This window comes from Zingiber officinale, chromosome 6B, assembly GCF_018446385.1.
Source record: "Zingiber officinale cultivar Zhangliang chromosome 6B, Zo_v1.1, whole genome shotgun sequence".
NCBI lineage: Eukaryota > Viridiplantae > Streptophyta > Magnoliopsida > Zingiberales > Zingiberaceae > Zingiber > Zingiber officinale.
In genome coordinates, this window is record NC_055996.1 from 80,706,410 (window position 1) to 80,722,526 (window position 16,117).

The 16,117-nt window shown below is 33.9% G+C and overlaps 1 long non-coding RNA gene across 1 annotated transcript; it reads left to right on the forward strand.

Moving 5' to 3' along the window:
- The first annotated feature begins 2,296 nt into the window (after positions 1-2,296).
- LOC121990344 lies at positions 2,297-3,491 on the forward strand. The gene is made up of 4 exons (XR_006114560.1): positions 2,297-2,664; positions 2,898-3,134; positions 3,228-3,289; positions 3,442-3,491. It is a non-coding gene; the product is annotated as an uncharacterized LOC121990344 (long non-coding RNA).
- The last annotated feature ends 12,626 nt before the right edge of the window (positions 3,492-16,117 follow it).

Here is a 16,117-nt window from a genome sequence, read left to right on the forward strand (position 1 = left end):
TCTTATATAACTTGTCTTTGATAGGAATGTCCCTTAAAAGTAAAAATGTTGGAAAATCTTATGTTCAACTTCAAGATGGGACAAATACTCAACCACAGATTTTGATTGGCAATTACACAACTCGAAACTCAAAAAAAAGAGGTAGCATATTATTTTATACATCAGTCATCTATTGTTTTCTTTTGTATAACTCTTATTTTACTTTTTCTTTTATATGTTATATACATTATTCAAGTCTATCATGCAAGAGAAATTGAGAATGTGGTAACTAGCAGAAAAGGTCAGAACGCTCTTGTTTATAATTTAAAACTCAAGTTGTTTATATTTTGTTCAAACAATATTTGTGCAGATTGTCAAAACATTCAAGGTGCATCAAATAACCAAATAGATGAAACTTCAATTCAGAAAGAATTGATAGGAATATTAAGTTCAATTCAAAAATATTAAGTTTTAATATAGTTTGGTATAATGGTTATTTCATGCTTTATTTATCTTATATAACTTGTCTTTGATAGGAATGCCCCTTAAAAGTAAAAATGTTGGAAAATTTTATGTTCAACTTCAAGATGGGACAAATACTCAACCACAGATTTTGATTGACAAGTACAAAACTCGAAATTCAAAAAAAAAAGGTAGCATCTTATTTTATACATCAGCAATCTATTATTTTCTTTTGTATAATCTCTTAGTAAATTAAATTACAATATTATTGTATAATATGATACTTATCGTGATTCATAATATGATACAACATATCAAAATGAACTTAGCTAGATTTTACTATATTTTTCACTTTGATTCTCTACTTTTAATAATTTGTATAAATTAGATCGTTGAATAAAAATATCTTTTACTCATTTTTTATTCAGTGCATGTTGAAATGAATTCAAATAAATGTTTCAGTGCATGTTTGTTATCATTGTAACAACGACAAATTAATGAATCACGTGGTTTCAAATAGAATCAAATACCTTTATAGCAACTCTAATTGATTCAATTTATGCAATTATATGATCTATGTCGTATTAGATTACATATTTATTCTCAACGTATCACACCTAACTACTCTTGTTTATATTTTGTTCAAACAATACTTGTGCAGACTGTCAAAACATTCAAGGTGCATCAAATAACCAAATAGATGAAGCTTCAAATCAGAAAGACATTGAGTTACAAGCTTCAAATAAGATTGTTGAAAATGATTTTATGGATGAAGAATTTGATCAAGGTAACTTGTGCAAAGTATGTAATAAATTATTTCACTGTATTTATTCAATCATTTATTTCTCCTTTTTTTCTATATGTAGATAGTGAAAGTGAATCTCCTAATGCTAAGAAGAAAACCAGAGGCCCTACATTTATGAAAGACATTTGGGGTCGACCTAGTACGCTGCCACGTATTAAGATCCAATGTGATGGTATGGGACGCCCTATAGGATCAAGAAGAAATAAATTTGCTGATTTTTTAGGTACTTTGGCAAGAAATGGTAAATTTTGTCCAATTGACGTGGAAGATTGGCATAAAATGCCCATGGAAAATAAGAAAAAAATGTTAGATGTTATAAAGGTAATTGAAATGTTATTGTATAATTTTATTATTAAATAATTTTTTATTATTTGGATAAATTTTTTAAATGTCTGTGTAGGAAAAGTATGACCTTCCTCCTGGAACAGAAAGTTGGACACTACGTTCAATATAAAAAAAATGGAGAAATTGGAAGTCAAAACTTAAAAAGAAGTATTATGATCCTGAGTTACCAATGCAAGTTCTTCTGGAAGAAAGAGATAACAGAGCTTTGGTAGAGCAATATGTGAAATTAGTTATTCAGTGGAATTCAGAAAAATCAAAGGTATAAACATTTTATCTATTTAGAAAATTTTCATTTTTACTTTTGTATCGTGTATCAATTTTTGAATTTAATATATTAGGAATGAAGTGAAAAAAATAAGATTGCTCGGAAGCAAAAGATAATGAATCAGACAACTGGAAGAAGATCTTTTGCTCAAGTGCAACAAAAATTGGTAATTTATCATATTAATCTTATAATTGACATGCATTAGAATCTACAAACTTTTAACAACTGTAATTTTAGGGAAAAGAAAGGGGACGCCCTCCATCACGAGTCGAATTATTCCATGCTTGCTTTACTCATGCTAATGGAAGCCCCTCAAGCAACATTGTGGCGGAAAAATTGGTAAGTTAATTATAAACTACAATTATATTACTTTCAAAGATATTGGTTTTCATCATGTCTATGTATAAATTATGACTTTTGTTTTTTTGGTAAAGGCTGCAATGAAAGAACTAGAAAATCAACTTCCTGAAGACGAGGATGATCAAGTTGGTCAAAATACATATCTGCTCAAATCATTGGACCAGATAGACCAGGTCGAGTACGTATGTTTGGTGATGGTGTTAACCCATCTGATTTATGGGGAGAAGTTCCAAGCCGTAGTACATGCAATCGGATAGTGATGGAGCAAAGGACAAAGTTAGAAAAAATGGATGAACAAGTTAGAAAGCAAGGCCAACACATTGCAATGTTAGAATCAAAGATTTGCAATCAATCAAACCAAAACCTTGGTTCAAATTACAACAGTATACAACACACAACATTATCAAGTAGTCCATTACTTTCTGATCCAGTTAGTTTATCTCTAAGGGTAAAGTCTTTATCTAGTTTGCTTTCTTCCAAGCTATATATGTTTTTTGTGTGAGATTATAATTATCATGAGTTAGTCATTTATTGATTTCTTGTATGTGTATTGCTGCTTATTGAGAAGTTGAGAATTCAGTTAGATTGAGTAATAACGTATAATCTTATTTAGCATAAATGTTGCTGTTGATGGTATACCATATTTGTTTTCATCATGACCTTCTCTTTTTGCCTTGTTAGGTTGGATGCTCTGTCTCGATAAAAAGTCTATTTGATTCGATGAAAATTGTGGCAAAAGGAGTTGTTCATAGCATGGATCCAAATACTGAAGTAGGAAGATAGGCATTGGGACCAAATTGGTGTGAAATACAAGTTCTAGTTGTCTTAGAACGGGAAGAGAGTTTGATTAGGCCATATGATCTTTTACAAAGGTTTGAGGATTCACTTGGAGGAATGATAGCTTGGCCTTGCCATCTGGTATGATATGTAACTTTTTAATTAATTACTATTTATTGTATATGCCCATCATGTTATGACACTTTTTTATACCAATATCAATTATATTTACAGTTGGCAGTTAATGAAGAAGACTTCTACTAGGTGCATTTGGAGTTTAGTGGCACAATAGTAAGGTAAATGTTAGTGTCTTTTTAAACCAATTATATTTGATACTGTGGAATTTTCTCGGTTTATCATTTGGTAAAAATTTGCTAGTTTAAATTAAATTTTAATCTCTTTATTTTATGTTATTTTATTTACACAAATATATGAATTTTTATTGTAGGTGACAAGAATATTGGATTTTGTTTAAGATGTGATGGTTGAAGAATGAAGATGCACTACAAGTTTGGTTATGTTTTGCTTTATGAGACTTAATTTTTTTCTAGTTCTAAAACTAAATACATTGGGTACATTTGTAATTGGTATATAGATATTTTTGATGTGACAAATTTATTATCCTTATGGATTAGAAAATTAATGACAATTATTGATTAGCATTTTAATTTCTATTTTAAAACTTTTTATTTGTATTTATGTTAATTTGTTATGTGCGTGAATATTATATCATGAAAATATTGAAAATGGATGACATCTTTCATAATATATGGATTTTTTAGGTCACAATAGACCGTCAAATCCATTGGAGACTTTTAAAAAAGTCATCATAAATAACTTTTAATGATATTTTTTTAATGTCCTTATAGATTAGTATAGAAGACATTATAGACTAGTATAGAAGACATTTGTAAGTGTCATTACAAATTAAATAATGAGGCATTTTAAATTAACCTTATAAATTATCATTAAGGACATTTTTTCATGTCACTATAAAAACAATTCACGACACTTATAGTTGTCTTGTTAAATGATTTTATAGGACATATAAATTTGTCATATTATTACTATAATAAAGGCATGTATCAATGTCATTACAAATCTTATAGTGACATTGTTTTTGTCACTATAACAATTATTCATAACATTAGTGGTGTGACTATTTTTATGCTATAGTGACACTAGGAAATGTCATAAGACTTTAGACGACATCACTATAGAGGACATTTTGACTTAATGTCACTATATTAAAAGTGTCAGTATAAGTAGTATATGAAGACACTTTTAAATGCCATTAAAAGCATATATTCTTGTAGTGCCGGTAGAGCACCGGAGTGGAAATACTTTTGATATCCCCATGTGAAGATAGAATGCAACTGTCTATTCGACTAGACTACCAAACTACAAATAACGAGGCAGAGTATGAAGTGTTGATCGCTGGTCTGCAAGTAGCCCAGCACGTGGGAGCTTCAAAGGTCCTTATTCACTCGGACTCTTAACTAGAAGCATAGCAGCTATCATGAACTTTTGAGATAAAAAATGCTAGATTAAAGCTATATATTAAGGCGTTCAAAAAATTAAAGGTTGGATTTCAAGAAGTAGTTATCCAAAAAATCCTCCGAGCGGAGAATCAATGTGTGGACGAGCTAGCAAAATTAGTAAGTTCCTTAACCCCTAAAGTAGTAGATAAGCCGATCGAGCAGGTAATGTTGGTAGCTCATATCGAGAGGTCGACTGAAGGAGGGACCTCAAGTGATTAGAGGACACCTTTGATCCAGTTCCTTCAATCGGACAACGCATCGACCGACCGAGAGCAGCCTCAATTAATAAAAAAGAGAGTCGGACGATTTACATTAATTGGAGACTTGTACAAAAGAACTTTCTCAAGATCATTGTGAAGTGCATCGGATCAGAGGACATTCAAAGCATCCTACAAGAGGTTCACCAAGGCTCTTGTGGAAGTCATTTGGACGGTCAATCATTGGCTAGGAAAATCCTATTGGCAGACTATTTTTAGCCTACCTTGTAAGTCGAGTCCGCTCGGACAGTGGTGACCTGTTTATCTTGTCAGAAATATCAAAACATACCGCGCAGACCCACTGAGGAAGCAGAAGGTATGAGTAAATGGGATGGTCAAGCGTGCTTTGCATTAATGGATAGGGATTTGAATGGTTCTCGAGAAATTATGGTGACATCAGCAGAAATTAAAAGGCACTATGTGGGTTAAGCGGTTGGAGCAGAGATCAAAAGGAAGTTGAAAAATGATTAAGTGTTGGTCATGATATCGTCGAGCGACAGCTATAAACTCCCATGCAGTGAGCATTGCAGCCGAGTGGCAAATATAACCCTTGCGCTGGTAACCATCACAACTGAGTGGCAACTATAAACTCTTGTGCCAATGAACGTTATAGCCAAGTGGCAACTCTAAACCATGCACAGCCAATCGGAGGTGAAGTAACTTCTCAACAAAATAGCTCAGTGACACAGCCAAGCTGCGGCTTTAAACTCGGGGATGCCAAAGCGAGCAAAAAGAACAGCAACGTCGATAGTCGAGCAGTGGCTCTAAACCGAAAGACACCTAGTCAGGAAGAAAGTTCTAGAACACACTAACCGTCCACTCAGCCAAACTCGCAGCCTCCTTTGACTAGACTTGAGGGGAAATCTTATGATATGGTGATAAAGAGGGGTCCCACCAAAGATAGGTCAGAGCAAGGAATACAGGTTAATGAGGAGGTTAAAGTCAAGCAAGGTGTCAAACTCGGCCAAGCAGACCAGTTATGGCCGCATGGACAGCATGATCGAACAGATGAGCAATGGCAAGCGAATAGCACAAGATCAAGAGACAACAAACAGTGCCTTCCTCGGTCTCTACCTTGCCGAGAGGGCGCCATGTCTGTCTGGGTAAAAGGCGGCCCCATGCTAAACCAAGAAGCTGAGTGTAGGGAGATTGCTTTGTTCAGCACAACCGAGCGGGGGCGTTCGCCTCGGCCGAGCAAACGCCAATCGACCTACAGCATAACCCACCTATGTATCTCCTCATACCCTTTTGGAGGTTTGTGCCACTGATAACAGAGCATGTTCCATGGGCAAATCGTACTTTGGAAGCTTTCAGCCTGTCACATCAAAAATATGCATGATCGCTTAAGGAAAGATGTCAGAGATACTTTTTGTCTTATCTTTTCCTAGGACATTTTGAAAAAGGAGCCATGCTTTAAGATGTGTGCGCAAGCATTACAGCAGGACTATAAAAGGGGATTCCCAACTATAGGAGGAGGAATGTGTAACTTTATTATTCTACACGCTCTTTGCTAAAGCCTTCTTGTTATTCTCCACATCACTAGAAACTGACTTGAGCATCGGAGGGTCAACACCGAGAACCCTTTTCGATCGAGCACTAACTCTTTTGTGTTACAGGATCACGTGGAGTCTTCGCCCTGTCAACTTCTGAGCGACATCCTTAACTTACCATCTTCTCCGCTGTAAGACAGGATCAATATTCTTATTATTTTATTTTTTAAAAAAAAATCAAATAGATAAGTATCTTCTCTCAATCTAGCTAAGCTAGTGAAGCCACTAGTTATCGAGTTCTAATCTTTATAATAAAATGCAAAAATTTAATGATTAATTTAATTTTATAATTTAATTAAGGAATTACGCAAAAGGGTATTGAGAAATATTTTTTAGATTTATTAATATTTTAATTCATTATTTTAAACATATTAATTTTCATACTCATTACAAATTTAAAAAAATAAATAAATATTTATGATTATTTTAAATGTATAAAATGTAAAATATACACTTCTTGATAATTATCAAGGTCCAAGTAAATCGATGAGGATCATATATTTAACAATGAAAGTACAGATAAAATTCTGAAAATATGAGGAGTCTTTTTAGCATGGAAAGTCTTAGTAAATTGATATTCGTATTAGACATCTTGTCTAAGATGGATAGTGTGTTCTATCTCATACTCACCTTGTCAAATTTATATAAGTTAATTCTAATCTTTTCCTTGATCTCCCTTCCTCCCCTCCGAAGCCCGGGAGGATAGGCATGCATCTGGGGAAGAAGATCCGGCCCCCACAAAGGATTTCCAACTGAGAGGGTAAAAGATTAATTCTTGAGACCGTGATGAATTGCTAAATTTATATATAACAATATTTCTACTTGGAACAATGAAATTTTTTATTCGACAATTTTAGTAAAATGTTATGACAAATGTGATTTTATTTTGGTTTGTGCATGTATGCACACTAATGCAAAGACTGAGGACATTTAGGATTTCATACCGGACAATTTTCAAAACACAAGTTGAGTGTGTCCCGACAGTGGCTTGGTGTTGAGAGTTCGCAGCAAAAGCAAGTGGAATCATCGGGGCATGTCGACTAGACACAAGGACATTTCATCTCATCCATTTACTTATGTTCCACGGTTGTGATATCACGAGCTTTATATGTAAAACAAGTAATAAAACATAAGATCAGTGCCACTAAATATATGTACTTGTAAATTATCTAAACATCATGATGCATATTTACATTGATTTAAAGCGAAAAGACTAGCAAGAATCAAAAGCATCATCGCCGAGCATTTAGTAGCCATTTTTTGTGCAAGCCAAAGGAATTAGAAGGCTATTTATTGCAATTTTTTTTAGTTCTAAATAAGGAAATACAAGTGTTAAAAAAGTTATTTAAGTTTATCATAGAACAAAATGATTTAAAGCTATGTTTCAATTGTTTATAGTCTGTCAATTTTTATTATTTTTTTAAAATTATAAGGACAAGACTTTTTTTATTATTTTTTTAATGTGTTGATGATATATATATATATATAAAATATAATATTATATATATATATATATATATATATAATATATATATAGAAAAGTATAAGAAATATTATTTTTAAAATAATAAAATTTTAAAATATTACCATTAAGTTTGATCATATTTGATTGCTTTGGTAACTAAAAATCATTTATCATGGGATTATTTATTGACAATGCACAATTGTTATGAATATAAATTAAAAAATAATACATAACTGCTTCATTTTTGTATAAGTAAATTGTATATACCAAGATAAAATCAGAGTACAATACATGGAGATTAGTATTTCATGACTGACATAATGCCAGATAAGAGAACACTCACAAGTCACAACATCCGGTAAATATGGATTTGTACATCTTTATAAATACTCTTAGACAAAGTGTACTCTAACTGTTCCTAATCAAAGATATAATTATTTCTAGCTCTTCATACAGGGTGTATCAAACTCGGCATTGCAAGATATATGACTTTAGTCAAGATTTAGCCTCTAGTGAAGAAACTCCTGAAACATGTAACGTTCGTCAATAGGAATACACGTACATCTCTTGTCTCATACGTAGTCACTATCTGATCCTCTATAATATCATTACATGAGGGCAATCAAAAAATATGTGCTCTTGTGTCTCCATCTCTAGTAACAACCTTGTTGTTCTAGTAACAACCTTGTTGTTCTAGTAACAAGTGAAGGTCAGCCAAGAGAAGAGAAGGAAGTAGACTTGAATTTGGAAGAAGAATCAAATTCATCTACATGAAAATGAATTCCAAAAGCCTTTTGTACTCCTCTAAGGAATACCAAAGGTTTTTTTGCCTCTTAGTTTTCTTTTGATTAATGCTTCATTAAGCTCTTTAATGGACATTAATCCTTACTAGTTGAGTCTAATCCATTGAATTTAATTCAGATTAGACTCAATCCAATAATCCAATAATCCAATAGTTGGATTCATATGAGTCTAATTCAATGAGTCTAATTTGGATTAAACTTAACTCCATAATCTTAGGTTTATCATATTTTAGTCAAATTCAAATAAACCCATCATCTCCAGATTAACATGTTCTTTGTATATGACCCAATAGACTATCGTAATATTGGCAATATATCTAAAACTATTTGAGATACATAAGAAATGAGTGATATTTAGCAATGCATCATTACTACTCAAGTGACGAGAATGTTGAGATTTGACCTAACTTTTCTGTATCTATTATCTTGTATAACTCAGTTCTTCTATCCTTGATATCTAAATTGATCCATTATACATAGACCATGTCATTCTCTTATCAATCTTTGTGTTTTTTAATCCATAAATAGACACACTCAATCAAATAAGTTTAATATCTCATATTACTAATTTGAGCATGACCATGCATTCTTGTATCCTACTTAATCAAGGGGCCTACAGATATCATTTTCATCATATGGAAGGGATAGATCTCATCTACATCACTCATATCCCTCCACATAACTTATTGCATAGTCAGTGATTGACTTTATAGTCCACCTTGTTACAAGTAGTGTTTGCCGATACCAAAGCACACAACTCCTTATATAGGAAACCATAGTGACTTCATGTCTAAGGACTAATCATACCAATAGTCACTATGAGAATGCTTATGACACTCATATAATATCAATTCAGTTCATATTCTCTAATATATACTCATATATTTACTTGAGATCTCATATCTATGGCTTGTGAGATTAAGTCATCAATTGACCTCATGCTAGCCTCAACACATTAATATTGACCTTATATATTAATGTTTGTCTAGGAATAGTTAAGAGTAGTGTTCTATATATATTTACAGCCTCCCACTATCAATTCAACCAATTGATATATTGTAAACTAAAACCTACTATCCTAGGACATTATTATATTTATTCATCTGACACCGATCTGAAGTAAATATAATAACCATAGACTTTGTCTTTTATTAATGAAATATGATACATGTCCTAAGTCAATCAACCTTTGATTGACTCTTAGGGCTTATACTAACAGAAAAGACATGGTGCCCTCCTAGAAACCTGTGAGAGAGAGTAGCCACATGTGTGTCGTGCAATCCACTCCAGCTAGAAATATATTCAACTTCTAGCGATTACTAGAAGATTTGTTGTCGTTCCAAACTATTGCAGACAAGAAGATAGTAATCCCACTGATAACTCATCTCCCTATATGAATAATAATAGATCATCTGCATATGCTAAATGCCAAGCTGAGGCAAGACTCACGCACCGAGGATGAAATTTGAAATCTGATCTGACCATACATTGTTATGAGTACCCCGAGTTAGCTTTAATGTTGATCAATTGAATTAAGTTAGGATATATGTGTTTGATTCCTTGTGTCTAAGCATGCATGGACTTAGGAACATAAGAAATAAAGCGGAAGATACAGTGAGAGAGAAGGATGGTACAGGAAGGGAGTCAACGGGCTTAGTGCATTTAAGGGATGGAGAGCTATGGAAGAGTACTCCAGTAGAGCGAAAAAGACCCGTGAGATGCATCCAAGGGATGAGAAGCCGGGAAGAAGCATGCTCAAGAAGAAGGTCGAAGTTGGGTTCATGTGAGATCAACTTTGAACGACCGGACTATTACCCAAGTGTGCGAAGAAGTGAATGGTCAACTCAGAAGTTGACCATTCCAGGCACCTTCGATTGACTAGAGGCACCCTGATGATCTAAAGATTCGAGCTGCCTCAGATGGAACTGAGGCACATGTAAGTACCCTATGGTAATTTTGATATGGTCAAAAAGTTAAGTCTTGTTATATTTGATCCTTATGTCTAAGTGTGTAGGAACTTAGGAACATAAGAAGTCGAACGGAAGACTTAGCTAGCGAAAAGGATGCCTTGGAAAAGGAATCGACGGGCTCGGTGCATCCGAAGGACGAGGTGCTACAGAAGAGTACACCGAAAGATGAGAAGAATGTGCAGGACGTTCGAGATACGAGAAGCTGGGAAGGAAACCTGCTCAAGAAGAATGACGAAGTTGGGTTCGGGTGAGCTCAACTCCGGGTAGCCGAGCATCACCCAAGAAGAGATTAATGTATGGGAGTTGATATGCCTTTTGTCTTATAGAAGGAGCCTTCCATGGCTTAGAAGACGCCTTCGATGAATAGTGCAAAGGCACCTTCTAGCCTATGGAAGGCGTCTTTGCTAGCCATTAGCCAAGGATAAGTTTTATCCTTGATGGATAAACTCTATCCGATAAAAGGCGCCTTGGACCTCTTTAAAGGTGCCTTCAAGCTGCGGATAACATTTTCCAAGGGCTATAAAAAGACTCCTGAAATTAGGAAATGAGCAACAACTCTTGTATTCATTTCCTACCACATTTCTGAGCATTCAACGAGTGTAACATGCTTCTCTACCTACACGAAGGAGATCTTTTTAGTGCTTTCTTTTTCCTTGGATTAACAACCACCTAAGTTGTAACCAAATAATTTTTTAGTCTATTTCATTTTATTAGTTGTTTAATTTTCTCTTATACGTGTGCTACTAATCTAAGTTAAAAGATTGAGAAGGGTGTAGTTTTGTTTTATACAGGCAATTCACCCCCCTCTTGTATGTTCCTGTTGCACCAACAAGTGGTATTAGAGCAAAAATGCCTCAAAAGGACTAACCGCCGACTGAAGTATTGAGAAGATGATCGGACTGAGCATCTACCCACCAAAGTTCGAGGGAGAATTCGTAAAATGGAAGAAACGCATGGAGGTATTCTTTAAAACAGACTTTGAATTGCTTTTAATAATTAAATATGGTGTTGTAGCTCCCAAGAACCCACAAGGAAGTGAAAAAGAGGAAAACCAATGAACCAAGAAGGATCAAGTAGACTTCGTAGCAAATGGACAAGTCGAATTTCATCTGCTGAGCATGCTACCTCCATAGGAAGTCAACAAAATCGGCGCATATAAATCAGTAAAGGAACTTTAGGAGAAATTCTTGGAACTACACGAAGATATGTCCGAAGCCAAGCTTGCTAAACGGGATCTGCTCCGAAATCAACTGATCAACCTCCGATTGAAAGAAAGAGAGTTAGTAGCACAACTACATGCCAATCTGAAGGAGTTAATCACCAGACTTACGAATCTCAGAGAATAGGTAACTAACCGAGATTTTTTAAGGTATGCGCTAAATGCTTTCCCTAGGACACAAAATTGGACATCTATAGTAGACCCCTATTATATTTTAAAAGATCTAGAGGTAAATACTTTAGAGAGTTTATTTTCCACTTTAGAACTTCACAAATCTAGATGTGCAGAATTGAAAAAGGAGCCCAATTAGAATGTTACCCTAAAAGCAAGAATGGATGATCCAGACTCTGAAGCATCAATCAACGAAGATGAAACAACCCTAATGGTAAGAAAATTTAGTAAGTTTATTAAATCTAATAAATTTTATAAGACTGAAGCTAAGAAACAATCTTGGAGCAAGCAGAAGATCTGATGCTACAGCTGTAATAAAAAAGGACACATCAAGGATGATTGCCCAAAACTGAAGATGAAGGAGAAGAAGAAAGAGTCAATCAAATCAAGGCATAGAAACTTAAAAGCAACATAAGATGAGTCATCATCAGAATCAAAAGTTGAAGAATATGCCGATCTAGCTCTATTGGCAGACCACCAAGGAGAAGATAAAAGCAGCTCAGAGATGAGTATTGATGAAGGGGGAGGATCCTTAGGAGAAAGCTGCGATAAAGGGGGGGTATCAGAATATGAGGTAAGTGAGGTACGTGCACTAACTCTCAAGTAATCTTTTGAATTTATCAAGATGTTATCTAAGAATATAGTACAACTAAAAAAGATAATGATAGGTTAAAATTAAACTTAGCAAAATCATGCCTCCTAGATATGTTTGACAATCTAAAAATAGAAAATAAAAAATTGAAAGTACAAATAGAAAAATTAAAAAACAACCATGCATGTTCTAACAACTTTCAAAAATCAAAATTGAGAAAGTATGGTAAAATTAATTGGTACATTAAAAATCACCAGGGACAAATTAAGAAAATCCTTAGGAATTATGTACCACTAAAATTTTTAGTGAACCCAATAGGAAGGAACCTATATTGAATTTCAAATTCTTCTTAGATTAAATATTTTTTTTAATTAAAAGATTATGTTAAAATAATTTGTTGAGTAATTTTTTTTGGTTATATTCTTTGCTCAAAATCTTATCTATGCATTAATTAATTTAGTCATTTTTTTCATTTATTTCATTAATCTTTCAGTTTTAATTTATGCTAAAAAATATTTTATGCAAAATGGAAATATGATCTACAAATAGGATTTTTTTTTTAGAATTTTTTGATCTTTCATTTATTTTCTATAAAATTATTAACAAAAATTATATTTTGAAATTTAAAATTATTTCACAAACATAGTTTTTGAGAATTTTGTTATTATGTGATAAAAAATAACATTCTCTATCAAAAAAATATTTTGGCAATTTTCTGATTGATAAATTATTTTCTATGAATTTATTAATGAAAATAGTATTTTGAAAATTAAAAATAATTTTTAGACTTATATTTGAAATATTTTTTTTTCCAAGATAAATATGATGTCTTCTATCATAACAAAAATTTTTAACATTTTTTGAATTTTATCAATTTTTTTTTTTTGAAAAGTTAATTTTTAATATTAAAATTTTAGAAAAATGGAAATTTGAAAACTTTGATTTTTCTAGTATTAGACAATCTGTTTGCCATATCCAAGAAAAATTAGTAGAATTTTCATAGTAGAAAAAATATTTTTTAAAGATTTATTATCAAAAAAATAGTTGCTTTACTTCAATACTTACCAACCCCAACAAACTGCAAAATAGTCTGCCCAACAGATGCAGCTACCATATTTTCTAGTATTTTCGATAAAAATTTTCAAGATTTTTTGAAACTGAAGCATATTAGCCTACTAGTCATGTTTGCACTGTAACTCCAGAAATTTTTTTCCCCAATTTGTTTAACTGTTTAGTAGGTATCTTCCTAATTTTTGATGTGATCAAAGGGGGAGAAATAGGTACATGTTAAGGGGGAGTAAGGTCATTTTTTGTATAAATTTTGTAATTTTGTTAACTTGCTTAATTCTTTACAGTGCAATATTTTACTCTAATTACAACTTGTTTACATAATTGTCTTATTATTATTTTGTTTGACCTGAACTTTAACTTGGGTTGTTACACATCGAAAAGGGAGAGATGGTAAGTATCATGTGGTAGTTTTGATGTGGTCAAACAAATTAAGTTAGGTTTTGTTATATTTAATCCTTGTGTCTAAGTGTACAGGAGCTTAGGAACACAAGAAGTCGAGCAAAAGACACAGCTAGCGAGAATGATGACATGAGAAAGGAGCTGATGGGCTCGATGCATTCGAAGGATGAGGTGCTGTGGAAGACTACACCGATGGATGAGAAGGGCATGCGTGACGTTCGAGGGATGAGAAGAACGTGTGCGACGTTCGAGAGACGAGAAATCGAGAAAGAAGCCTGCTCGAGGAGAAGGACGGAGTTGGATTTGGGTGAGCTTAACTCTGGGTAGCCGGAGCATCACCCAAGAAGAGATCAGCGTATAAGAGCTTATCTGCTTTCTACCTTATGGAAGGCATCTTCGATAAACACTATGAAGGTGCCTTCCAGCCTATGGAAGGTGCCTTTACTAGCCTTTAGCGAGGATAAAGTTTTATCCTCGGTAGATAAACTCTATCTGATGGAAGGCATCTTGGACATCTTTGAAGGTGTCTTCAAGCTGAGGATAATATTTTTCAGGGGCTATAAAAAGACCCCTAGATCAAGGAAATGAACAACTCTTGTATTCATTTCCTAGCACATTTATAAGTATTCAACATGTAAGATACAATAAATTAAATAATAAGTGTTATTGAAGAAAATAATATTATTGAATTTTTTAGAAATATTTTGGGAGTTTAATGAAATCAGTATGACGCATTTAAGGGGATGAATTGTTTAGGTTTAAAGGAGGCCTATTTAGAATACCCAATTAAAGTAGGAGTTGATTGAAAATTAACTTAGGCTTTAATTAAATTAAACCTAAGTTTATTTTTGGGTATAGCTTCTCCTCTTCTCTTCATTCGCTGCACACACTCCTGATCCAAATCCTCTTCTTCACACCCTGACACCAACCTTCCCCCTCTTCCTCTCTTGGTCATTGTCACCACCACTCGACGATGTCATTGCTAGAAGGGAGGAGCCGACATGAGGGAGAGTGGTGAGGCCTCTCACTTGTGGACTTTTACGGAGCCACTATCATCAGAGGTTATCGGCTACATCCCCTCTCTGCCACAAGATGCCACAACACATATCATCGTCTACATGGATTTGCCAACCTCTCCCTGCTCCACTCCCCGTGGTCGTTGATTTCACAGGATCTATGCTCAGTGTGATGCTTGATCGGGCTAATGCCACACCGTTGTCATGCCCTAGATCCCTCTAGCTGACTGCCGACGATTCACCTCGAGCTGACATTCTACAGGAATGAGCAGGGGCACATTGTGGTGCCTTAGATCCCTACCATTAGCTTACTCCTCCTCCTCCTATGCACTCGTCAGTAATAGGAATTTATTCTTTCCTGCATCGTGAGCTATCATCCCTATATTTGTGCTAGATTTGTCCTTTGAGATCATTACTATGTCACAGGGGGATGAGGGAAATAGTTATTGGCATGCTTGAGAATGCCAGTCAGATTCAATCTTGGGGAGAAGAGCAAGGCATTGTGACACCAGAGGGTTTTTTCTACTTTTGGCAACACTCAATCTCTTCATTGAATGGTTGTGTATAGGAAATGAGGTGAGATCTATTCAGTAATGGATTTAGAATTGTCATCATTTCTATAGTAGGTTGATTTAATTGGTTGATAAGGAGGAGATGGGTTAAGAATTTGAAATTGGTTTTACAGAATTTAAACCATTATTTCCTATATTATTTTGGTTAGTAGGTTATTAATGGCGATTAGTTGGATGGTTAATTCATGAGGGGATTGATTTAATCATTAGATTAGTTAGAAATGATAAGATGACTAACCTTAATTTGATCAAGGAATGGGAAAAATTAAAGTTAATCATTAATTAGGAATTGATTAATGATCGGTTGAATAAGGTTTACCCTATATAGGTTTGGGGGATTTGATTTAGATATTTGCTACATATGTAATTAGCTAAATACATTATGTGATCGTAGGACTTTGATTTGAGACAAGCATCTTGATGTGAGATTGTTTGGCACGATCGACAAATAAAAGCAGATATTTCTTCCTTAACCTCTTTAGTGATAGATCGGATTTA